Here is a 25,875-nt window from a genome sequence, read left to right on the forward strand (position 1 = left end):
AGGGAAATACAAATTAAAATCACCATGAGATACCATCTCACGCCAGTTAGGATGGCCAACACCCAAAAGACAAGCAATAACAAATGCTGGTGAGGACATAGAGAAAGGGTAACTCTCCTACACTACTGGTGGGAATGTAAATTAGTCCAGCCACTGTGGAAAGCAATATGGAGGTTCCTCAAATAACTAAAAATAGAAATACCATTTGACTCCAGAATTCCACTACTAGGAATTTACCCAAAGAAACCAAGTTCTCAGATTCAAAAAGTCATATGCACCCCTATGTTTATCACAGCACTATTTACAATAGCCAAGATATGGAAGCAGCCTAAATTTCCATCAGTAGATGAAAGATGAATGGATAAAGAAGTGGTACATATACACAATGGAATATTAATCCATAAGAAGAAAACATCCTACCATTTGCAGCAACATGGATGAAGCTGTAGGGTATTATTCTCAGTGAAATAAGCCATGCAGAGAAAGAGAAGTACCAAATGATTTCCCTCATTTGTGGAATATAACAACAAAGCAAAACTGAAGGAAAAAAACAGCATTAGACTCAGAGTCCGAGAAGGGACTAGCTTTTACCCAAACGGAGGGCTGTTGGGAGGGAGAGAGAAGGGGATTTTGGGGTATTATGATTGGTACATGTCTTGTGTCTGGTGTGTCATGGGGAAGATAGTGTAGCACAGAGAAGGCAAATAATGACTCTGTGGCATCTTACTATGCTGCTGGACAGTGACCTCAATGCAGTATTGGGAGGACTTGATAATATGGGTGAATGTAGTAACCACTGTTTTTCATGTGAAACCCTCATAAGAGTGTATATCAGTGAAACCTTAATTTTAAAAATACCAGGAGTACTACTGACTATAAGCAGTAAGTCTGTGGATAGGGGTGAGAGGGAATAATGTCAGGTAGGAAAGCCATGAATGATCTTCACTGGGAACCAGGATGTACTGGCCATGAGGAGTCTGAGAATTGGTTTCATGTAAAACCATTGTAACCTGCACCCAGTTCGTTGAGCTCTGCTGAGTCTGCTTGGGACCTTCTGATCCTGGTGAGTTTGACTCAGTAGTTGTCATTCTGGACAGGGTCTTTGTGGAAAGAGGTTTCAGTCTGGGTTCTGAGGGCTCTAGTTCTGGGATTTGGGAACAAGACAAGGAACTATGTGATGTACTTAGTCTTTTGTGGGGAGGCTGAAGACCTGTGTTGTAGTAACCACTGTATAGGTCTGGGCCTGCCCAAGTAAACCATGCTCCTGGTCCTGAAGGTTCCATTTTTTTCTTTGGGGATACCTCAGTGGCTGAGAGGCCCAGTGTCTTTCACATTGTAGAGTATAGGTCTTCCCTGTGTCAGGTAAGGAGCAGGCCCTTCTGGGCTCTGCTCAGCTCCTAATGGTGGGAACGTTGTTTCTTTTGAATATATTATGCACATGTGAACTCCTTGAGGTTTGGAGGAGGCAAAGCCTTGTTATTTTTTCTCAAATATAGAGGAGGAGAGGTGAGCTCATATATGTGTGTGTGCACGCGTGTGTGTGTGTGTGTGTGTGTGTGTGTGTGTGTGAGAGAGAGAGAGAGAGAGAGAGAGAGAGAGAGGGAGAGACAGACAGACAGACAGATAGATAGACCGAAAGATGGGATGCCAAAACGCAGGAAGGGGAGGGGAGGAAAATTCCTCTTAGTTCTTTGTGGACTCTGTGGTCAGTCTCTTGTCTCAGGACTGCTTTTGTTTCTTCTTCCTTTGCCTTCTCAAGCTCTGCATTTCTCTAAGATGAGCCCAGGATATAAATGATCTGTTTTTGCAACCCTAAAGGCCATTAATTATGTGAATGTATGTGTTTATGTTAATTACTCTCCTTCATTGAATGTGTTTTGTATTTTGAAAGATTTGAACAGTGGATTTATTTTTCCTGAAACTTCCTGCTTGTCTAGGCCCCTCCAAGGAACTTGCTTCCCAGTTCTTCCCATTCCAGGGAGTGATGCTGCCAAAGGCTGCCATCCCATAAATGTCCCTGTGTTCGCCAACAGTGTTTATGTGTTCATGCAGCAAACCACTTAGCATTCCTTAAGTGTGCATCCTTCCACCAGGAGTACTGAAGAAATAGCAAAAACCAGCCTTTCCTGGAAATTTTGGACTTCCTTTGGTAGAGCTGTGATTTGATGAAGTGGAGATGAGTGGTTAAGTGGGATCCCATGTTGTGAACTTTGGTGTTCCAATTAGGAGAGAAGGTAATTATTCTGATTTGTTGCAGTCTCAGCATTTTCCCATATTTCTAGATCTCTGAACTCTTTGGGGATACTATAGATTGTGTTATGGAGTTATGTGGTATTTCAAGGAATCTGTGCCAGGTAGATACCAATGAGTGTGTCCATTCTGAACTTGTGTTGTGTATGCTCATCTTGAGTCATGTCATTGTGAATCTGGATTTTTCTCTATTGGTTCTGGTAGTTCAGGAAAAAGGAGAGTATTGTTAAGGGCAACTTATGATAGGAATAATATAGCCAGTGTATAAATTATTAAGAATTAGTAGCTCGTAAAACTGCAAAAAAAGAAAAATAGAACTTTCCAACCTAGTGCCCCAAAATAAGAACATTGAGTACATAAGATGATATGTCATACAGAGAGTAAAATGATGTCTATTTTAGAATTTTTGGTGATATGGTAAAGTGACTAGGATTTAATATTCTGGCACATTTATGAGCCTGAGTTTTTAGGAAATTACTAAGTCACTAAATTATATTCAAATTCCATTTTCAGAAATAGAAATTCCATAAGACATTTTTGAATGTTTCAGACTTTTAAAAAAGTATATTGGGAAAATGAGGGACTTGAGTCAAGAAGATGGCATGAGTAGGATGGCAGAAATCTCCTCCCAAAACCATATATATTTTTGAAAATACAACAAATTCAACTATTCCTAAAAGAGAGACCAAAGGATACAGTACAACAGCCAGGCTACATCTACATCTGCAAGAACTCAACATCTCACAAAGGGGGTAAGATACAAAGCTCTGGCCTGGCAGGACCTGAGCACTCCCTCCACCCCAGATCTACTGGTGGGAGGAAAGGAGTCGGAGTGGGGAGGGAGTGGAAGCACAGGACTACTAAATAACCAGCCCTAGTAATATGCACCAGGAGCACAGACACACATTGCATGGTGTGTTGGATATTAGAGAAACAGGAGGGTAGGGTCCCCACAGCCAGCTTCCTTGGGATAAGCAAAAAGCAGGCACTTTTTAAAAGTCTTATAGGGACAAGGGCTCAACAGCTGAACAAAATCATTCCACCACACTCAGACTAGCAAGCTGAGAATCTTGAGGAACTTCAGGCCCCCTAATTCCCTGGGGGTAAAGCAGTCCTGAAGCCCCTCACAGTGATAAACAGCCTGCCATTCGTTCCCCCTGGCCAGCACTGCAAGCAGACTGGCTGACCTGCCACAGCTCAGAGCAGCTGGAGAGCAGCCCCACCCACAGCAACCACACAGTCTCCTCCCAGCATGCAGCTAACCAGGACAGGCATCGGAAGCCGGAGCAAGGTCTGGAAGGCATAAAGGGGTGCTCTTCTCACAGCAGAACACACCCGGCATGGCTCTGACCACTGCAGCACTCTAGGCTAGCCTGGGGTGGCCTCACCCACAGAAGCTCAGAAGATTATCTCAGAGACTGCCTCCTGGTGTGTGGGTATCTGGCACAGGCAACAGAAGCCGGAACAAGGTCCAGAAGGCATGAATGGGTGCTGTTCTCACAGGAGAACACACCCAGTGTGACTGTGAACGCCCATAGTGGTCTAGGCTAGCCTGATGGTGGCCCTGCCTATGGAAGCTCAGGAGATTATCCCAGAGGCTGCTCCCAGTGTGCGGGCAGATGGCACAGGTAGCAGAGAGGGCAATGCTATCAACAAGCAGGAACAGACTTTGTTCTCCCAGCTGACACACATGCCACCTGCCTGTGACCACTACTATCACTATGAAAAGGCAGAAGAATCTGGTCTGGTCAGAAATCACTCAGACAACCCCAGAGAGAGGGCCTGGTGAGATAGATATAACCAGTCTTCCTGAAAAAGAATTCAAAATAAGTCATAACCATGCTGGTGGACCTGCAGAGAAATATGCAAGAGCTAAGGGATAAAGTCTGGGGGGAGATAACAAATGAAACAATTGATAGAAGGGCTTAAGAGCAGACTAGATGAGGTACAAGAGACTGTTAATGGAATAGAAATCAGAGAACAGGAATACAGAGAATTTGAGGCAGAGAGAGATAAAAGGATATCTAGGAATGAAAGAATATTAAGAGAACTGTGTGACCAATCCAAACAGAACAATATTCACATTATAGGGGTACCAGAAGAAGAAGAGAGGAAAAAGGATAGAGAGTGTCTGAAGAAATAATTGCTGAAAACTTCCCCACGCTAGGGAAGGAAATAGTCTCTCAGACCATGGAAGCCCACAGATCTCCCAACACAAGGGACCCAAGAAGGACAACACCAAGACATATAATAATTAAAATTTCAAAGATAAAAGGAAAGAGTATTAAAGGCAGCCAGAGAGAGAAGAAAGATTACCTACAAAGGAAAACCCATCAGGCTATCATCAGACTTCTCAACAGAAAACTTACAGACCAGAAGAGAATGTCATGATATATTGAATGCAATGAAACAGATGGGCCTTGAAGTATGAATACTGTTTAAGTTTGAAGGAGGGTTAAACAATTTCCAGACAAGCAAAAGTTGAGGGAATTTGCTTCCCACAAACCACCTGTACAGGGTATTTTAAAGGAACTGCTCTAGGTGGAAGCACTCCTAAGGTTAAATAGATGTCACCAGAGAAAATAAAATCATAGCAAAAAAGCAGACCAACTAAATACTAACTAAAGGCAAAAAATAAAATCATCTATTCACAAAAACAGTCAACGGAAACACAAAAGAGTACAGAATAAAACACATAACATATAAAGAATGGAGGAGGAAGAATAAGAAGAGAGAGAAATAAAGAATCATCACACTATGTTTATAATAGCTTAATAAGTGAGTTAAGTTAGATGGTTTGATAGTAAAGAAGATACCCTTGAACCTTTGGTAACCACACATCCAAAGCCTGCAATGGCAATAAGTCCATATGTATCGATAATCACCCTAAATGTAAATGGACTGAATGCACCAATCAAAAGACACAGAATAATGGAATGGATAAAAAAGCAAGATCCATCTATATGCTGCTTACAAGAGACTCACTTCAAACCCAAAGATATACATAGACTAAAAATGAAGGGATGGAAAAAGATATTTAATACAAACAATAGGGATAGAAAAGCTGGGAGAATGAAAATGCAATAGTTAGAAGTGTTGTATGCTGGATATAGAATATGCTGTGTTCTTGCATGTACAGTTTTCTTTCATTGAGAAACATCAATATCTGGATTTTTAAAAATTCCCAGACTTGGTTGCATAAGGGAAGAGAATAATGCCAAGAAGTTACTTTGGGAGTTGGAGGCATGTTTAAGAATGATGTGTGCTCTGATCACTCTTGTTTCCACACTGAACTGTATTGAAGGGTCCAGCACAGACTGTTTTCCCTAGTGAAACTGCTAGAGGAGTGGTATTCCCTTAGAGAACTGCTTTCTATTTTTTCTTTTATTCCATTGTAAATATTTTGCCCATTCATTTTACAAATAGTATATTTTATCTGTGATTTCAGAGCTTAAAGTTCAAAGATGTGGCCATTTATTTCTGTCAAAGGGAGTGGGAATGCTTGCACTCTGCTCAGAAGGATTTGTACTGAGATCTAATGTTGGAGAGTTATAACAACCTGATCTCACTGGGTAAATTTATCTGCCACCCAAAATTCAGAATTGGCCTTCTGTAATTTTTATGTCATTTGTTTTGAATTTCTTGTGAGTGCTTTTCAAGAACCTGGTTGAATTAATGATTCTTGCTTACCAGAGAATAGTTTGGCTACTCCATTGGACAACTTTATTGTTTTCATTCCTCTGACCTTCACCCTTTCCTCTGACCCTTAATCTACCTACTCCTCTTGCTTGCTAACTATGGATTGACTTTAGTTCTAGGACACATACAACATAACTGTCTCTTTTTATTTTTTCTTGAACAGGACTTTCTGATTCTAAGCCAGATGTGATCTCCTTATTGGAGCAGGGGAAGGAGCCCTGGACACTTCAGAGGAAGGAGGTGATAGAATGGTACCGAGGTAAGTGATTGTGATTTGTATAGGCAAGGCCATGGCAGGTGGTCATCTAGCTGGCCTATGAGAAGGAATCACTTCTGAGATGTTGGTAGGACAGCTCCCTAAAAGGGTCTGAGATCTAGAGAAGAAAGTAAGGATTTTTAAGCATGAGGCCTCAAATTTTTACTTCATTTATCACTTCCTGCCATCCCTTCCTCATGTTTCCCTCTGATTTTCAGGAAGGAAATGCCTTCCTCCTGCCCCTGAGGCAACCATGCATTTTGGGCCCAGTTTTGTCCTGAACTTTTAAAAACAGTTCTATTGATAGACAGCTTACATATCATAAATTCACCCACTTAAACTATACAGTTAAGTACTTTTTAGTATATTTACAATTTGCAAACATGATAGCAATCTGACTTTAGAACTTTTTCACCACCCCAAAATGAAACCCCATGCTCATTAGCAGTCACTGCCCACAGCAATCTTAGGCAACGAATGTACTTTAAATCTTTTTCATTTCTGTAATATTGGTTGTGATAGTCCCCTTTCACTCCCGACATTAGTACATTAGTATGATTCTTCTTCATCCTTTTTTTTTTGGTCAGTCTAGCTAAATGTTTGTTTTGTTGACCTTTTCAAAGAAACAAGTTATAGTTATGAAGATATTTCTCTATTTTGCTTTTTCTTTTTTGTTCTTTTTCCCTAATTTTTATTATGTCCTTTCTTCTGGCATATTTGAATTTAGTTTGTTCTTTATCTAGTTCCTTTAGTTGTATAAATTATTGATTTAAGATCTTTTATAAAATGCTGGCATTTTAAGCTAAATTTCCCTTTCAGATCTATTTTAACTGTATACCTTAAGTTTTGATATGTTGAGTGTTTCATCCAACTCAAAAGTATTCCAATTTCTCTTGTGATTCTTCTTTGATTATGATTTCTTTTTTGGCTATTTATGTTTTCTGTTTCCTTGTTTATCTTCTGGCTAGTTGATTTATCCATGTTTGGAAGTAAAGCAGTGATGTCTTCAATTTGTTGAATTGTCTGTTTTTCCCTTCCATTCTGTTTTCACTTCATGTATTTTGAGGCTGTGTTATTAGATGCATATATGCTATAGCTGTTAATATTTCCTGATAGTTTGACACTCATATAAGATGCCCTTCTTTGTGTCTAGTTACAATTTTTGTCTTAATGTCTATTTTGTCTGATTGAAGCTCAATTTGATTACTCTTTGCATGATATATGTTTTTCCATCCTTCTCTTTTAAACTTTTTGTGTCCTTGAATTTAGTATGTCTCTTGTAGACAGCATATGCTTGGACCATTAAAAAATATACATTCTGCCTACATCTCTGCCATTTGCTCAGAGTATTTAATATATTCGTTTAATGTAATTACTTTTAGGGTAGAATTTATGTCTGGCATTGTGATATTTGTTTTCTATGTTTTTTTGTTTGTGTGCTTTGTACTTCTATTCTTCCATTACTACAATTTATGATAAATAAATATTTTCTAGAGTCCATTTTAGTTTTCTTCTTTTTTTTTAAAGCTATAGTTTTGTGTTATTTTCTCAGTTGCTGCCCTGGCAATTACAATTAGCATCTTAACTTAAAATAATTTAGTGTGGATAAATACTGTTTTAGCTTTCATCCTATTAGAAACCTATGCTCTAATATACTCCTGTTTCCTCTTCCCTTCCTTGAACTGCTGTTGACATACAAATTACACCTTAATGTATTACAGGCCAATAATGGTAGGCAGAATAGTGACTAGACCAAAGGTGTCTACATCCTCATCCCTGGAACCTGAGAATATGTTCCCTTAGATGGCAATGAAGTATGAAGGTTGTAAATCAGCTGGCTTTAAATTAAGGAGATTATTGTAGATTAATTCAGATGGGCTTAATGCAGTCACAAGGGTCCTTGAGAAAGTTGGAGGTGTGACAAATGCATAGAGAGATGCAATATGCTGGTTTTGACGATGGAAGGAGGGGGCCATGGTGAGCTGAGGAATGTGGGCAGTTTCTAGGAGCTGGAAAAGGCAAGGAAACATATTCATCCCTAGAGCCTCCAGAAGAGAACACAGCCTTGCCACCAACATTCATTTCAGCCTCTTTGAAACCTATGTCAGACTTTTGACATCCAGAACTGTAAGAATCAATTTGTGTTTTAAGCCACTATATTTGTAGTTATTTATTAAATCAGAAATAGAAAATTAATATACCATGAACACATTTTTATGATTATTGCTTTATGTAGTTATCTTTTAAGTCAGATAGAAGAAACAAAGAACAACAAACTAAAATACTTTTATAGTATTTTACATTTACCTATTTGGTTACCTTTACTGGTACTCTGTGTGGATTCAAGTTCTTCTGTCATTTTATTTCAGCCTAAACAACTCCCCATAGGGCAGATCTACTGGTGATAAATTCTGTTTTAAAAATAATCTGGGAGTACTTTAGCTTCTCATTTATTTATGAATGAGAAGCTTATTTTATTTGCTGGATATAGAATTCTTGATTGACAGCCTCTCCCATCCCCCATCAAATATGTCATTCCATTATTTTTTGTTCTCCATGGTTTCTGATGAGAAATCAGTTGCCAGTCTTATTGAGGATCCCTTGTAGGACAAGTTGCTTCTCTTCATACTTTCAAGATTTTTGTCTTTGATTTTCATCAGTTGACTATGAGGTGTCTAGGTTTGGATCAATTTTGTGGCATATTTATTTAATTTGGAGTTTATTGACATTCTTAGATGTGCACGTTAATGTTTTTCATCAAATTTGGGAACTATTTGGGCATTATTTCTTCAAATGTTTTTCTACCCCTTTCTTTTCTCATCCAGGGACTCCTTTATGCATATATTTCTATGCTTGATGGTATCCCTCAGGTCTCTGAGGTGCTGGTTTTTGTTTGTTTTCATTCTTTTTTCTTTCTCTACCACAGATTAGATAGTCTTCCTGTTTACCAATCATCATGTTTGCTGATGCTTCTACGAGCTCAAATCAACTACTGAGTTCTGTGATTGAATTTATTGTTTCAGTTATTGTATTTTTAAACTAAAATTCAGTTTTATTTTTATAACTTACATCTTTTTATTGATATTTTTTATTTAGTGAGACATTATTCTTTACTTTAATTCCTTAGCTATGAGTTCCTTTTTTTTCTTTGAACTTAATATATATTTATGATAGCTTATTTAAAGTATTTGTCTCTCAAATCCATAAACTGGACAACCTCAAGGACATTGTCCCTGTTTTTGTCCCTGTTTTGTTTGGCTGTTTTTTCCCCTTCTATTTATGTAGTATACTTCCTCTTTATTTGTATGTCATAACTTTTTGTTGAAAAGTGGACATTTTAAATAATATAAATGTAGTATCTTATTTGTCTCATCCACAGTTTGTGTTTCTGGGATTTTTTTTGTGCTGTTTTTGTTTTCTTGTTGCTGCTCTTTAATTTAAAAACATTCTTCTACCAATTCTATAGACTCTATTCTGTGAAGTGTGTAGCCTCCGGATTCTCCAGTAGTCTTTTTTTTTTTATGTTCCAATTTTAATTTTTAAGTTTGGCTTCCTAGAGCCCTGTCTCTCTAATTCACTGGTAAGCCAATAATTGGTTAGAAGATTTCCTTAAATGCTTTGCCTGTATTTCTTCTACCCTTTCCAAGGAGATCTGTGTGAGAAAGTAGGCCTTAAAACTTTAGGCAGATTATATACAGCCTTAGCTTGCACTTTCTGTTTTTACAGGAACTCAGTGTTAGGCAACTGTGAATGATTGGGCCTTCTCCTATCTCAGGTCTTTCCTGGGCATGTGGATAACCGTGTGTTTATGCAGACTTTTACATTCCCAGAAATGTGTTGGACCTTTTCAGTTTCCAGTTTCATTGAGGCCATAAGATTTCCCCAGTTGAAATCTTAGGCAGCTGCAGTGTGGCCAGCAATTTGCTAGTTTTCAGTAATGTTCAGAGGAAGGACTTCCCATTCCTTCACTACTCCAGCTGATTTGATCCCTGATTCAAATAAGATGGCAAAAATATCTTCTTAATAGATTTTCCAGGAAACTGCATGTTCAGAAAAAAATATTGGATGGGGATGGTGCTTTTATAAGAACTCCAAAAGAGATCAGACCTTTCCATTGGCTGCAATTCTGCTAGCTTTTAGTAACTGTACCAATGAGCTGGGGAGGGAGGGGGAATAGGAGAATAGTCTAACATTAAAATGTCACAGCTCAGAGAGTTGGAAAAAAAATGGTGGCATGAGAAGTGAGGCAGAAACCTCTTTCCAAATCCACATAAAACATGAAAATACAGCAAATACAGCTAATCCTGAAAAAACAACCCAAAGACTGCAGAATAGACTGCCTACATCTGGGGAAAAGACTTCACAGAAAAGGATAAAGTAGCAAAGCTGCCATCTGGTAGGACCCAAGCCTCCCTCCCACCCAAGACCACAGGCAGGATGAAAAGAAATGGAGCAGGGAGAGAGTAGAAGCCCAGGACAGCTAAATACCCAGCCCTGGAGATCATTGAGAGCACGAATCTACATTATATGGTGCTCTGGAGATTAGTGGGGTTGGAAAGCAAAGACAAGCAAAATACTCTGAGAGACTAAGATTCCAGCTGCTTGTGGAGAACAGTATGCACAACCAGCAGCCCTGGGATTAAAAAAAAGGGCAGTTTGAAAGACTTTCCAGGAGCAAGAAGGGCACTAAAGGGGCAGAGATTACACAGAACTTGCTGCTCAGGAGAAAGGGCAGGTAGACAAAATCCTCCCAGCACACTTAGCCCAGGAGGCTGGGAAATCTAAGGATCTCCAAATGCTTCATCTCCCTGACTGGAAATGTAGACCCAAGGCCACCCACTGTGGTACACAGCCTGGCACTCCTTCCTCCTGGCAGACACTAGTGCTTCTCCCCTGCTGCCCCTACCATCATGCCAGGCCAGCCAGAGGGTGGACTCTCCTATGGCAACTACAGGGGCTTAGAACAGATGCTCCTCCCTGCACACTTAACCCAGTGGACCAAGCAGTGGTGGCAGGCATTACAGACAGGAAGGCAGGGAAGAGCTGTTTTCTCCCAGCAGGCACTGGTTCTGCTCTCCTGTGATCCAAGCCATTCCTGCAGATGCTCAGCAGCTCCATACAGTAGAGCTTCTGGGTACTAGATGGCACCTCCTATGTAAGTCTATTATCCCATAAGAAACACTAAAAATGAACAGACAGGAATTTTACACAAACAAAAATTCAAGAAAAAATGCCAGAAAGAGGACTTAGTGAAACTTAAATCACCAGTCTTCTTGATAAAGATTTCAAGCTCAAAGTTATAAACATGCTCATGGAGCTACAAAAAAATTCAAGATCTCAGGGAGGACTTCAAGAAAGGGATAGAAACTTTGAAATCACACTATCTGAAATGAAACATACAATGGAGGGATTTAAAAGTAGATTAGATGAAATAGAGGAGATGGTAAGTGAAATAGAGGAGATGGTAAGTGAAATAGAAATTAGGGACCAGAAAAACAAAGAAGCTGAGGCATAGAGTAAAAAGGATCTCTAGGAATGACAGAATAATAGATCTGTGTGACCAATTCAAATGGAACAAAATTTGCAACATAGAGGTACCAGAAGAAGAAGAGAGAGACAAATGGATAGAAAGTCTTTTCGAAGAAATAATTGCTGAAGAATTCCCCAATCTGGGAAAGAAAATAGTCTCTCAGGTCATGAAAATGCAGAGGTCTCCCAACACAAGGAACCTTAGGAAGACGATATCAAGACACATAATAATTCAAATGGCAAAGATCAAGGCAAAGAGAGAATATTGAAACAGCCAGAGAGAGGAAAAAGATCAATTATATAGGAAAGCCCATCAGGCGGTCAGCAGACTTCTCAGCAGAAACCTTATAAGCATAAAGAGAGTGGCACAATGTATTTAATGCAATAAAACAAAAGGGCCTACAACCCAGAGTATTCTACCCAGCAAGGTTATCATTTAAATTTGAAGCAGGGATTAAATAATTTCCAGAAAAGCAAAACTTGAGGGAATTAACCACCCACTAACTGTCTTGACAGTGTATCTTGAAGGGATGGATCTAAACAGAAATGCTCCTAATGCTAAATAGCCATCATCAGAGAAAATAAAACCACCGTAAAGGAAGTAGACCAATTAATTACTAAGCAAATGCAAAATTAAATCAACTACTCACAGAGTCAAGGGATACAGAGAGTAAATACAGAATATGACATGTAATATATAGAATGGAGGAGGAAAAAGATGAAGGGGGAAAAAAGGAACCTTTAGATTGTGTTTGAAATAGCATAATGAGCTAAGACAGACTAGTAGATAGTAAGGAAGCTGCACTCAAACCTTTGGTAACAACAAGTCTAAAGCCTACAATGGCAGCAAGTATATATCTATTGATAACCACCCTAAATGTAAATGGACTGAATGCACTAATCAAAAGACATAGATTACAGAATGGTTAAAAATACAAGACCCATACATATGCTGCCAAAGAGAGACTCAATTCAAACTCAAAGACATACAAAGAGTAAAAGTGAAGGGATGGAAAAAGACTTCATGCAAATAATAGGGCAAAAAAAGGAGTAGAGTACTTATATCAGACAAAATACATTTCAAAACAAAGAACAAGTGACATTGCATAATGATAAAAAGTTCAGACCAACAAGAGGATATAAGCATTGTAAATAGCTATGCATCCAATATACAAACACCTAAATATGTGAAGCAAATATTAACAGAATTAAAGGGGGAAGTGGAATGCAATGCATTCATTTTAGGAGACTCAACACACCACTCACTCCAAAGGACAAATCAACCAGACAGAAAATAAATAAGGAGAGGTAGGCACTGAACTACACAGTAGAACAGATGGACCTAACACACATCTACAGAACACTCCAACCAAAAGCACAAGATATATATTCTTCTCAAAAGTACATGGAATATTTTCTACAATAGATCATAAAAAGAGCCTCAGTAAATTCAGGATTGAAAGTGTGCCAACCATCTTCTCAGACCACAAACATATGAAAGTAGAAACACATTATGCAAAGAAAACCAAAATGCCCACAAACACATGGAGGCTTAACAACATCCTCCTAAATAATCAATGGATCAATGACCAAATAAAAACAGAGATCAAGCAATGTATGGAGACAAATTAAAATGCCTCAACAGCCCAAAACCTGTGGGATGCAGCAAATGCAGTTCTAAGAAGAAGGTATATTGCAATACAGGGTTAGGTCAAGAAAAGCACAATCCCAAATGCACAGTCTAAACTCACAGTGAAACTAGAAAAAGAATAAATGAGGCCCAAAGTAAGTATAAGGAGGGACATAATAAAGATCAGAGCAGAAGTAAATAGAGAAGAATAAAATAAAATTAGTGAAACCAGGAGCTGGTTGTTGAAGAGAATAAACAAAATAGGTAAACCCCTAGCTAGACTGACCAAGAGAAAAAGAGTGTACAAACATAAACAATCAGAAATGAAAAAGGTAAAATCATAATGGACACCACAGAAATACAAAGAATTCTTAGACAATACTATGAAAAATTATATACTAACAAAGTGTACGACCTAGAAGAAATAGACATCTTTCTAGAAAAATACAACCTTCCAAGAGTGACCCAGGGAGAAGCAAAATCTGAACACACAAATTACCAGCAATGAAATGGAATGTATAATTAAAAAACTACCTAAGAACAAAACTCCTGGACCAGATGGCTTCACCACTGAACATTGTCAAACATTTAGAGAAGATCTAATACCCATCCTCCTTAAAGTTTTCCAAAAAGTAGAAGAGGAAAGAATACTTCAAAACTCATTCTATGGAACAGCATCACTCTATTACCAAAACAAGGCAAAGTCACCACAAAATAAGAAAATTACCAATATCTGTGATGAACATAGATGCAAAATACTCAACAAAATATTAGCAAACCAAATTCAAAAATACATCAAAGAGATCATCCATTATGACAAGTGGAATTTATTTCAGGGATGCAAAGATGGTACAGTACTAAAATATCCATCAATATCATACACCACATCAACAAAAATAACAACAAAAAAACTATTTGATCTCAATAGATGCTGAAAAAGCATCCAACAAAATTCAACATCCATTTATGATAAAAACTCTCAATAGAATGGGTATAGAGGGTAAGTTCCTCAATATAATCACGATATATGACAAACCCACAGTCAATATCATGCTTAACAGCAGAAAGCTGAAAGCTTTCCTGTACAATCAGGAACAAGAAAAAGATGATCACTCTCCCCACTTTTATTCAACATAGCCCTGGAGTTTCCAGCCACAGCAATCAGACAACACAAATAAATAAAAGGCACCCAGATTGGTGAGGAAGAAGTTAAATTGCCACTTTTTGCAGATAACAAGATATTGTACATAGAAAAGCCTGAAGTCTCCACCAAAAAACTACTTGAACTAATAACTGAATTCAGAAAATTTGCAGGATACAAAATTAATACAGTGGAATCTGTTGCATTCCTATGTACTAACAATGAACTAGCAGAAAGAGAAATTAGCAAAACAATTCCACTTAAAATTGCATCAAAAAGAATAAAATACCTAGGAATAAACCTAACCAAGGAAGTGAAAGACCAATACCCTGAAAACTACAAAACATGCATGAGAGAAATTAAAGAAGATACCAATAAATGGAAATACATCCCATGCTCATGGATAAGAAGAATAAATATTGTCAAAATGGCCATCCTGCCTAAACCAATCTACAGATTCAATACAATCCCTATCAAAATACCAACAGCACTCTTCAACAAACTAGAGCAAATCATTCTAAAATTTATATGGAACCAGGAAAAACCCCAAATAGCAAAAGCAATCCTGAGAAAGAAAAATGAAGTTGGGGGATTATGGTCCCCAACTTCAAGATCTACTACAAAGCCACAGTAATCAAGACAATTTGGTACTGGCACAAGAACAGACCCATAGATCAATGGAACAGACTAGAGCCCAGACATAAGTCCACACATATATGGCCAATTAATATATGACAAAGGAGCCATGGATACACAATGGGGAAATGAAAGCCTCTTCAACAACTGGTGTTGGCAAAACTCGACAGCTACACGTAAGAGAAGGAAACTGGATTATTGTTTAACCCCCATATGCAAAAGTAAACTCAAAATGGATCAAAGACCTAAGTGTAAGTCATGAAACTATAAAACTCTTAGAAGAAAATATAGGTAAAAATCTTTTGAATATTTTTCCTGAACACATCTCTTTGGGCAAGGGAAGCAAAAGCAAAAATGAACAAACAGGGCTACCTCAAACTAAAAGACTTCTGTACAGCAAAGGGCACCACCAGCAGAACCAAAAGGCATTCTACAGTGTGGGAGAATATATTTGTAAATGACATATCCAATAACGGGTTAACATGCAAGATATATAGAGAACTCACATGCATCAACACCCAAAAAGCAAATAACCCAATTAAAAAATGGGTAGAAGACCTGAACAGACACTTCTCCAAAGAAGAAATTCAGATGGCCACCAGGCATATGAAAAGATGCTCCACATCGCTAATCATCAGGGAAATGCAAATTAAAACCACAATGAGATATCACCCACCTCATACCAGTTAGGATGGCCAACATCCAGAAGACAAGACAAAACAAATGCTGGTGAGGATGTGGAGAAAGGGGAACCCTCCTACACTGCCAGTGGGAATGTAAATTAGTTCAACCATTGTGGAAAGCAATATGGAGGTTCCTCAAAAAATTAAAAATAGAAGTACCATTTGATCCTTAATTCTACTCCTAGGAGTTTACCTGAAGAAAACAAGATCACTGATTCAAAAATACCTATTCCCCCAATGTTTATCACAGCACTATTTACAATAGCCAATATATGGAAGCAACCTAAGTGTCCATCAGTAGATTAATGGATAAAGAAGATGTACATATACACAATGGAATATTAACCATAAGAGGAAAACAAATCTTACCATTTGCAACAACATGGATGAAGCTTGAGAGTATTATGCTCAATGAAATAAGCCAGGTGGAGAAAGAGAAGTACCAAATGATTTCATTTCTGGAGTATAACAACAAAGCAAAACTGAAAAAACAAAACAGCAGCAGACTCAGTCTCCAGGAAGGGACTAGCAGTTATCAAAGGGTAGGGGTTGGGGAGAATGGGTGGGGAGGGCAGGAGAAGGGGATTAATGGTCACTATAATTAGCATTCACAATTTAGGTAGGTTATGGGTAAGGCAGTACAGCATGGAAAACAGGGACTTGTAGCATCTCACTACACTGATAGTAACTGCAATGGGGGTGGGTGGGTGAGGATTTGATAAAATGGGTCAATGTTGAAAACAATGTTCATGTAAAACCTTCATAAGATTGTATATCAATGATACTTTAATTAAAAGAATATCACAGGTCCTACTATCTCAACAAGGTTCAGTACTTTCTCTTAGTCTGACAATTTTTAGTTCATTTTGTGGCTTTGGTTAAACTCAAGTTCTGAAATGGTTTTAGTTTTGGGGTTTTTTTGTTTGTTTTGCAGTTTTTACCGTTTTTGTGGAAACTGAGTTTACTAAGTTCTCCACACTGAAATCAAGCTCCTGTCTTCTCTTTTGCATTTAGAGTTGTGTGTGGATCACCATTGCACAATTTCTGATCACAGATACAAAAGTAAATATATGAAAGTTCCTGGCCCATGGCGTTTATTGTATATTGTAGTAATAAGTTTTGAAGAGAAATCCAGTTGGATTTAACATAGAGAATGATGAAGTATGACTGAATTACATAGGATTGTGCAGAGGACTGTCTTCTGAAGAAGAGGACCTGAAAGGAGGGAGGAAAGGGGTTCTGCAAAGAACTGTTAGGGAGTGTCAGGTTAGAACAGCAAGTGCAGACACTCTGAAGAGGAAATGGCTTTCATGGATTGAGTCGCCAAGAAGCCAGGATATGAGTTATTATTTTGTCATGTTATTGACATCCAGATTAATAGTAACTTTTGCACATAAAATTTTATTTTACTATGTTACATGAGTTTGTAAGTGGAGGGTCCAGGGCTGTGGTGTATCAGCTCCACCCATCCTCAGGCTCCAGATAGTGTGGCCTTCACCCATATGGTGCAAAAGGGGTCACCTCCCAAAGAGCACAATTGAGGAATGAGAGTGTCAGAGCATGTTCCTTCCCTTATTTCAATTTGCATCCCACTGGCCAGTTTTAAGCCTCATAATCAAACCTGATTGCTTGGCTGTGTGGAAAATATAGTGTTTGTTTGATATTACTCTGTGCCAAGCTCACAATTGGGTATCATGGAAGTGATATCTAGGTTTCACCTAGAGAAGGAAAGACATTAAAAGACAGCCCTGGAGCACTTTACCAGTTAGTTGGGAAGAGGAGGAGGATCCAGCCAAATAAAACAAGCAAGGATAGGCATTTAGCTAGGAGAAAATCAGAAGGATGTGGTACTTAGAGTCATAAAGAAAGTAATACTTTAAGAAGGTGGAAATGAACAACTGTGCAAGTACTACTTATAGGTAAGGCAAAACAATTAACTATAGGGATTGGTTGTATGGAGGTTATTTGAGATGTTAAAATAGTAGTTATGGATTGGCTTAAAGATGGCGGCATGAGAGATGAGACAGAAACCTTCTAAACCACATATATTGTGAAAATATAGCAAATACAACTAATCCAGAAAGAGCAACAGGAAAGAATGCTGTGACAGACTGCCTACACCTGGGGAAAAGAACAGAACTCATGGAAAAGGGTAAAATACCAAAGCCGAGATCCAGTGGGACTCCAGATCTTCCCCCACCCCAGCTCACTGGTGGAGGTAGAGAAACAGAGTGGGGAGAGGGTGGAGGCCTAGGACTGCTGAACACCCATCCCTGGAGATCTGCTGTGGGAGAACAAACCTACATTACATGGTGTTTTGGAGATTAGTGAGGTTGGAAAGCTAAGACAGTTGGAATACCCAGAGAGACTGAGATTCCAGCTGCTTGTAGAGAACAGGTACCCACAACTGGCTGCACTGGGGCTAAAGAAAGGTGAGTACACTGAGAGACTAACAGTGAGAGGGATACAAAAGGGGCAAGGATTACACAGAGCTTGCTGCTAAGGAGAAAGGACAGGTGGACAAAATTGTCCCAGCACACTCAGCCCAGTAGGTTGGGAACTTTTAGGAGCTGTAGATACTCCAACCCCTTGGCTTGCAATGCAGCTATGAGGGCCCCCACTACAATATTCAACCTGCTGCTCCTTCCTCCCAGCCCACACCAGCTCACAAACCTGTTCCCGTGCCATTGCACCATGCCAACGAGAGTGTGACAGTGCCTACAGCAACTACAAGGGCAAAGCATAGAGGCTCCTCCTTGTGTGCTCAGCACACTACCCCTAACAGTGGAGGCACACACTGCAGTTGAGAAGCAGGAAAGCTCTTTCCTACTGGCAGGCACCAGCACTGCTTGCCTGCAAATCCCACCATCACTCCAGAGGCTGACCAGCTCCACAGAGTAGAGCTTCTGGGCACTAGAGAGTGCCACCTACAAATATGAAACATTAAGGGAACCTGGCTCAAACCAAAACCATGCAAACAGCAGAAAGAGGGCCAAGTGAAACAAATTATCAATCTTCCTGAAAGAGATTTCAAAATAGAAATCATAAACATACTCATGGAGCTATAGAAAAATATTTAAAACCTCAGAGAGGAATTCAAGAAAGAGATAGAAACTTTGGAAAATACAGTATCTGAAGTGAAATATACAATGGAGGCATTTAAAAGCAGATTAGATGAAGTAGAGGAGACAGTAAATGAAAAAAATTAGAGAACAGGAATACAAAGAAGCTGAGTAACAAGGAGAAAAATGGATCTCCAGAAATTAAAGAATATTGTGAGAACTATCTGATCTATCCAAACAGAACAATATTAACATTATAATAGTACCAGATGAAGAAATGAGAGAAAAAGGGATAGAAAATGACTTTGAGGAGCTAAATCCTAAAAATATCCCAAATCTGGGGAAGGAGATTGTCAGGCCATGGAGATACACAGATCTCCAAACACAAGGGACCCAAGGAAGACAACACCAACACATGTAATAATTAAAATGGCAAACGTCAAGGATAAGGACAGACTATTAGAAGCATCCAGAAAGAGAAAAAAATTCCATAAAAAGGAAAACACACGAGGCTGTCATCAGACTTCTCAGCAGAAACCTTACAGGTCAGAAGGGAGTGACATGATATATTTAATGCAGTAATACAAAAGGGCATCAAACCAAGAATACTCTGCCCAGCAAGATTATCATTTAAATTTGAAGCAGGGATTAAACAAATTCCATACAAGCAAAAGAATTTACCTCCCTCAGATAATCTCTACAGTGTATTTTAGAGGGACTACTATAGATGGAAGTGTTTCTAAGGCTAAATATACCACATAAAATAAAACCACAGTAAAATAGACTAATTAATTAGTAAGCAAATGTGAAACTAAATGACCTACCCCCAGTGTCAGTCAAGGGATACACAAAGAGTACAGAAAAAGAAACCTCATATATGAAGAGTAAAGGAGGAAGAAAAAGGGAGGAAAAAAAACCTTAAGATTGTGTTTGAAATAACATAATAAATGAGTTAGATTGTTAGATAGTAAAGAAGTTGCCCTTGAATCTGTGGTAACCAGAAATCTAAAGCCTGCAATGGCAATAAATATATATCTATTGATAATCACCCTAAATATAAATGGACTGAATGCATTAATCAAAAGACATAGAGTTACAGAATGGATTTAAAAAATGCTGTCTATATGCTGCCAACAATAGACTCACTTCAAACCCAAAGACATACACAGACTAAAAGTGAAGGCATAGAAAAAGAGATTTCATGCAAGTAATAGAAAAAAGCAGGAGATGCAGTACTTGTAGCAGACAACATAGACTTCAAAACAAAGAAAGTCACAAAAGACAAAGAAGGATACTACATAATGTTAAAGGGGTCAGTCCAACAAGAGGATATAACCATTATAAATATCTATGCAACCAACATCGGAACACCTACATACATGAAACAATACTAACAGAATTAAAGGGGGAAATAGAATGCAATGCATTCATTCTAGGAGATTTTAACACACCACTCATTCCAAAGGACAGATCCACCAGACAGAAAATAAGGAGACAGAGCACTGAAGAATATATTAGAACAGATGGACCTAACACACATCTACAGAGTACTCCACCCAAAAGCAGCAGGATACACATTCTTAAGTGTACATGGAACATTTTCAAAAATAAATCATATACTAGGCCACAGAAAGAGCCTTAGTAAATTCAGAAGGATTAATATTGTACCAACCAGCTTTTCAGACCACAAAGGTATGAGATGAGAAACAAATTATGCAAAGAAAACAAAAACGTCCAGAACCACATGGAGGCTTATCAACATGCTCCTAAATTATTAATGGGTCAATGACCAAATAAAAACAGAGATCAGGCAATATATGGAGATAAATGACAACAATAATTGAACACCACAAAATCTGTGGGATGCAGTACAGGCCATGCTAAGAGGGAAGTATATTGCAATACAGGCTTGCCACAAGAAAGAAGAATGATCTCATATGAACAGTCTAAACTCACAATTAATGAAACTAGAAAAAGAAGAACAAATGAGACCCAAAGTAGAAGGAGAGACATAATAAATATCAGAGCAGAATAAATCAAGAGCAAATAAAATTGAGAAAAATAAAACAATAGAAAGAACCAATGAAAGCAGGAGCTGGTTATTTGAGAACATTAACAAAATACATAAACCCCTAGCCAGACTTCAGGAAAAAAAAGAGTCTACACAAACAGAATCAGAAATGAGAACAAAATCTCTATTAATACCACAGAAACAAAGAATTATTATAGAATACTTTGAAAGATTATATGCTAATAAATGATATAACTTAGAAGAAAATGAACAACTTTCTAGGAAAATACAACCTCCCAAGCCTAACCCAGGAAGAAACAAAGTCTGAACAGACCAATTAACAGCAAAGAAATTGAATGAATAAAAAAAAACTACCTAAGAACAAAACACCTGTACCAGATGGCTTCACTGCTGAATTTTATCAAACATTTAGTGAAGACCTAATACCCATCCTCCTTAAAGTTTTCCAAAAAGTAGAAGAGAAGGGAATACTTTCAAACTCATTCTATGAGACCAGCATCACTCTAAGATCAAAACCATGCAGACTCCACACACACACAAAAATTACAGACCAATATCCCTGATGAACATAGACACAAAAGTACTCAACAAAATGTTAGCAAACCAGATTCAAAAATATGTCAAAAAAGATCATCCATCATGATTAACAAGGATTTATTCCAGGGATGCAAGGATGGTACAATATTTGAAAATCCATCAACATCATCCACCACATCAACAAAAATAAGGACAAAAGCCACATGATCATCTCCATAGATGCTGAAAAAGCATTCAACAAAATTTAACATCCATCCATGATAAAAGCTCTCAACAAAGTGGATATAGAGGGCAAGTACCTCAACATAATAAAGACTATATATGACAAGCCCACAGCCAACATTATACTAAACAGAGAAAAACAGAAAGCTTTTCCTTTAAGATCAGGAACAAGACAAGGATGCCCATTCTCCCCACTTTTAATCACCATAGTTCTGGAGATCCTAGCCATAGCAATCAGACAACTCAAAAAAATGCATCCAGTTTCTTAAGGAAAAAGTTAAACTCTCACTGTTTGCAGATGACATGATATAGTACATAAAAACCCTAAAGAATCCATCCCAAAACTACTAGAACTAAGGGCAATTAAGCAAAGTTGCAAGATACAAAATTAGTACACAGAAATCTGTTGCATTCCTCTATGCTAACGATGAACTAGCAGAAAGATAAATCAGGAAAACTATTCCATTCACAGTCACACCGAACAGATTAAAATCCCTAGGAATAAACCTAACCAAGGAGGTGAAAGATCTATACCCTGAAAACAATTGGACGGTCATGAGAGAAATTAAAGAAGACACCAATAAATGGAAATACATCCCATGCTCATGGGTTGGAAGAATTAGTATTTTCAAAACGGCCATCCTGTCTAAAGCAATTTACAGATTCAATGCAATCCCTATCAAAATATCAACAGTACTCTTCAACCAACTACAAATAGTTCTAACATTCATATGGAATCACAAAAGACCCCAAATAGCCAAAGCAATCCTGATAAGGAAGAACAAATCTGGGGGAATTACACTCCCCAATTTCAAGATCTACTACAAAGCCACAATAATCAAGATAATTTGGTACTTGCACAAGAACAGACCCATAAAACAATGAAACAGAATTGAAAGCCCAGATATAAACCCAAGCATATATGTTCAATTAATATATGATAAACGAGCCATGTATATACAATGGGGAAATGACATACTCTTCAACAAAGCAAAATTCTCTTGAATATAAACATGAGCAACTTTTTCATGAACACATCCTCTCAGGTAAAGGAAACAAAAGCAAAAATGAACAAATGGGACTACATCAAACTAAAAAGCTTCTGTACAGCAAGCAACACCATCACTAGAACAAAAACCATGCTACAGTGTGGGAGAATATATTTGAAAATGACATATCAGACAAGGGGTTAATATCCAAAATATATAAAGAACTCACATGCCTCAACACCCAAAAAGCAAATAACCCAATTAAAAAATGGGTGGGGGATATGAACAGACACTTCTGCAAAGAAATTCAGATGTCAAACAGGCACATGAAAAGATGCTCCACATCACTAATTATCAGGGAAATGCAAATTAAAACCACAATGAGATATCACCTCACACCAGTTAGGATGGTCAACATCCAAAAGACCAACAACAAATGCTGACAAGGATGCAGAGAAAGTGGAACCCTCCTACACTGTTTTATGTATTTTAAGTATTTGCTTACAGAAGTGAAGCATAATACACGCTACTGAGTTTAGAGTTGAAGGGCATTGACGTCTGAAAGATGGGTTGATGGACGGATATAGACAGATATGTGATAAGACAAGTAAATCCAAATGCTTATTGGAGAATCTAATGAGAATATGGGAGTTCATCATCCAGATCTCTTAACTTTTCTGTGTCTGAAATTTTTCATAATAATGTTAGGGAAATATATAAAATAACGTGATTTTAAGTGCACTGAAAAAAGATAGAGTGACAAAGGTCCTGTTTTGTAGAGTGGTCTCTTAAGTTGGATTTGAATAGAGATCAGAATGAAGAAATTCAGTGATCTATACTGATATCATAGAGGAGATATTTACTGTCAGAGATTCTGAAGGAGGAGTGTGTTTGGCAAGTTTGAAGAACATCCAGTTGGTCAAGGAGCTGGAGCAGTCAGCTAAAGGGAGGAGAAGGACAATGAGGTGAGAAAGAGGTAGTGCATGAAAAGTTCAGGGAAGGCTTTGCAGACCACATAAGGATTTGACTTTTACTCTACATGAAAGGGAAATCCAGTGAAGGATTTAGGCAGAAGAATGGCATGATCTAACTTATTTTAATAGGAAAACTCTGGCTACTTTGTTGGGTATGGGATATTAGGAGGACAACAGTAAAAGTAGGGAGAACTATTAGGAAAGTGTATTAATCTTGGTGAGGGATGTCTTTGCACAGGGTGGTAGAGACACCAGTAGGGCGAATAGACGAAATCTGGATATATTTTGAATCTAGAGATGAGAGGACTTGCTGTTAGATATAACATCCTCCTCCTTTAGATTCTCATTGGTCATAGGTGTTTCCTGGACATCTATTTTTAACAAGTTCCTCAGCTGATTATGATTTTCACCAGAGGTGAAGAACCACTTCCTTCACCCGCTTCCCTCCTTTTTTCTTCAAATTTCAATGCAGTGTTAAGAGCTGTTTAAGTTACTATTTTTAGTTCACCATTTATACTTTGAACTTTCACTTGCAATGTGAAAATACCCCGTTTTATTTCTTGTTATCTTACAGATTGGGAGTTCAGAAGAGAAACCAATAATTTATTTCCAAAGGAGGACAGTTACAAAACTAAATCACTGCAACCAGAGACAACAAAAGTTACAAAGTTTAATCTCGAGTGCACTAGAGTCAGAAATAACAGAGAAATCAAATGCCAGTTGGCAAGACAACAGGAGGGACATTTCAGACAAGCTGTAATAACCTCTGGAGAAAGGTCCACTTCCCCTCAGTGCACGGTTCATAGAGTACCTCAGATAGTTCATTCTGGATTAAAATCTGCTGGATGCAAGGAATGTAGGGAAGCTTTCAAATACCAGTCACACCATACTGAATATGAAAAAAGTCATAAGGAAAAAGACTCTAAATGTGGAGAATGTGTAAAAGCCTTTAACAATAGGTCAAACCTGATTAAGCATCAGAATGAAAATAAGAAATGTGCCGTAAATTACTAAATCTCAGGCTGTTAATACAAGTGAGAAACCTCATAAATGTGAGGAATGTGGGAAAGCCTTTCATTCTAGCTCACAACTTAGTAAGCATCAAAGGATTCATACAGGTGGGAAACCCTATAAATGTAAGGAGTGTGAGAAGGCCTTTCCATCTACTTCACAACTTAATTTACACCAGAGAATTCATACTGATGAGAAATACTATGAATATGAAGAATGTGAGAAAGCCTTTACCCGTCCCTCACACCTTCGACATCAGAGAATCCATACTGGGGAGAAACCCCATAAATGTAAGGAATGTGGGAAAGCTTTTGTTATGACACACAACTTAGTCTGCATCAGATAATTCATACTGGTGAAAGACACTATGAAGGTAGGGAATGTGGGAAGGTATATAGTTGTGCCTCACAACTGAGTCTACATCAGAGAATTCATACTGCTGAGAAACTTCATAAATGTAAGGAATGTGGGAAAGCTTTTATCTCTGATTCACATCTTATTCGACATCAGAGTGTTCATACTGGTGAAAAACCCTATAAATGTAAAGAATGTGGGAAGTCCTTTCATCGTGGCTCAGAACTTACTCAACATCAGAGAGCTCACATTGGTGAGAAACCCTATAAATGTAGGGACTGTGGAATGGCTTTTATTTGTAACACAGAACTTATTTGACATCAAAAATTTCACACTGGTGAGAGACCCCATAAATGCAAGGAATGTGGGAAGGCTTTTATTCGAAGGTCAGAACTTACCACGAGAGAAGTCATAGAGGTGAAAAACCTTATGAGTGTAATGAATGTGGGAAGGCCTTTGGTGGTGGCTCAGAACTTAGTCGACACCAGAAAATCCATACTGGTGAGAAACCCTATGAATGTAAGCAATGTGGAAAAGCCTTTATTCATGGCTCACAGCTTACTCAACATCAAAAAATTCATACAGGACAAAGGAGTGAATGAAGACATGGGAAGGCTCAGAATTTAATTGACATCTGAAAATTCAAACAAGTGAAATTCAAACAAAATCCCTTGATTATAAAAACTGTGGGAAAGCATTTGAAGATAACAACTTAATCTACCAGGGTTCTTACTATGGATAAACTGGCCCCTATTTAAAGCCAGAAATTATTGGACATTTGTTTTGGATGAGAAACCCTAGAAGTGTTAGGAATTGAGAGGAGTTGTGTTTCAGCATTTATTAGATATCAGGGTTCACTTGGTGAAAAAC

General features: G+C 38.1%; 1 pseudogene; it reads left to right on the forward strand.

Moving 5' to 3' along the window:
- The first annotated feature begins 3,869 nt into the window (after positions 1–3,869).
- Positions 3,870–25,607, forward strand: LOC108409275 (uncharacterized; annotated as a pseudogene).
- Positions 25,608–25,875: the final 268 nt, after the last annotated feature.

The sequence above is a fragment of the Manis javanica genome, chromosome 17 (genome assembly GCF_040802235.1).
Source record: "Manis javanica isolate MJ-LG chromosome 17, MJ_LKY, whole genome shotgun sequence".
Classification (NCBI taxonomy): Eukaryota; Metazoa; Chordata; class Mammalia; order Pholidota; family Manidae; genus Manis; species Manis javanica.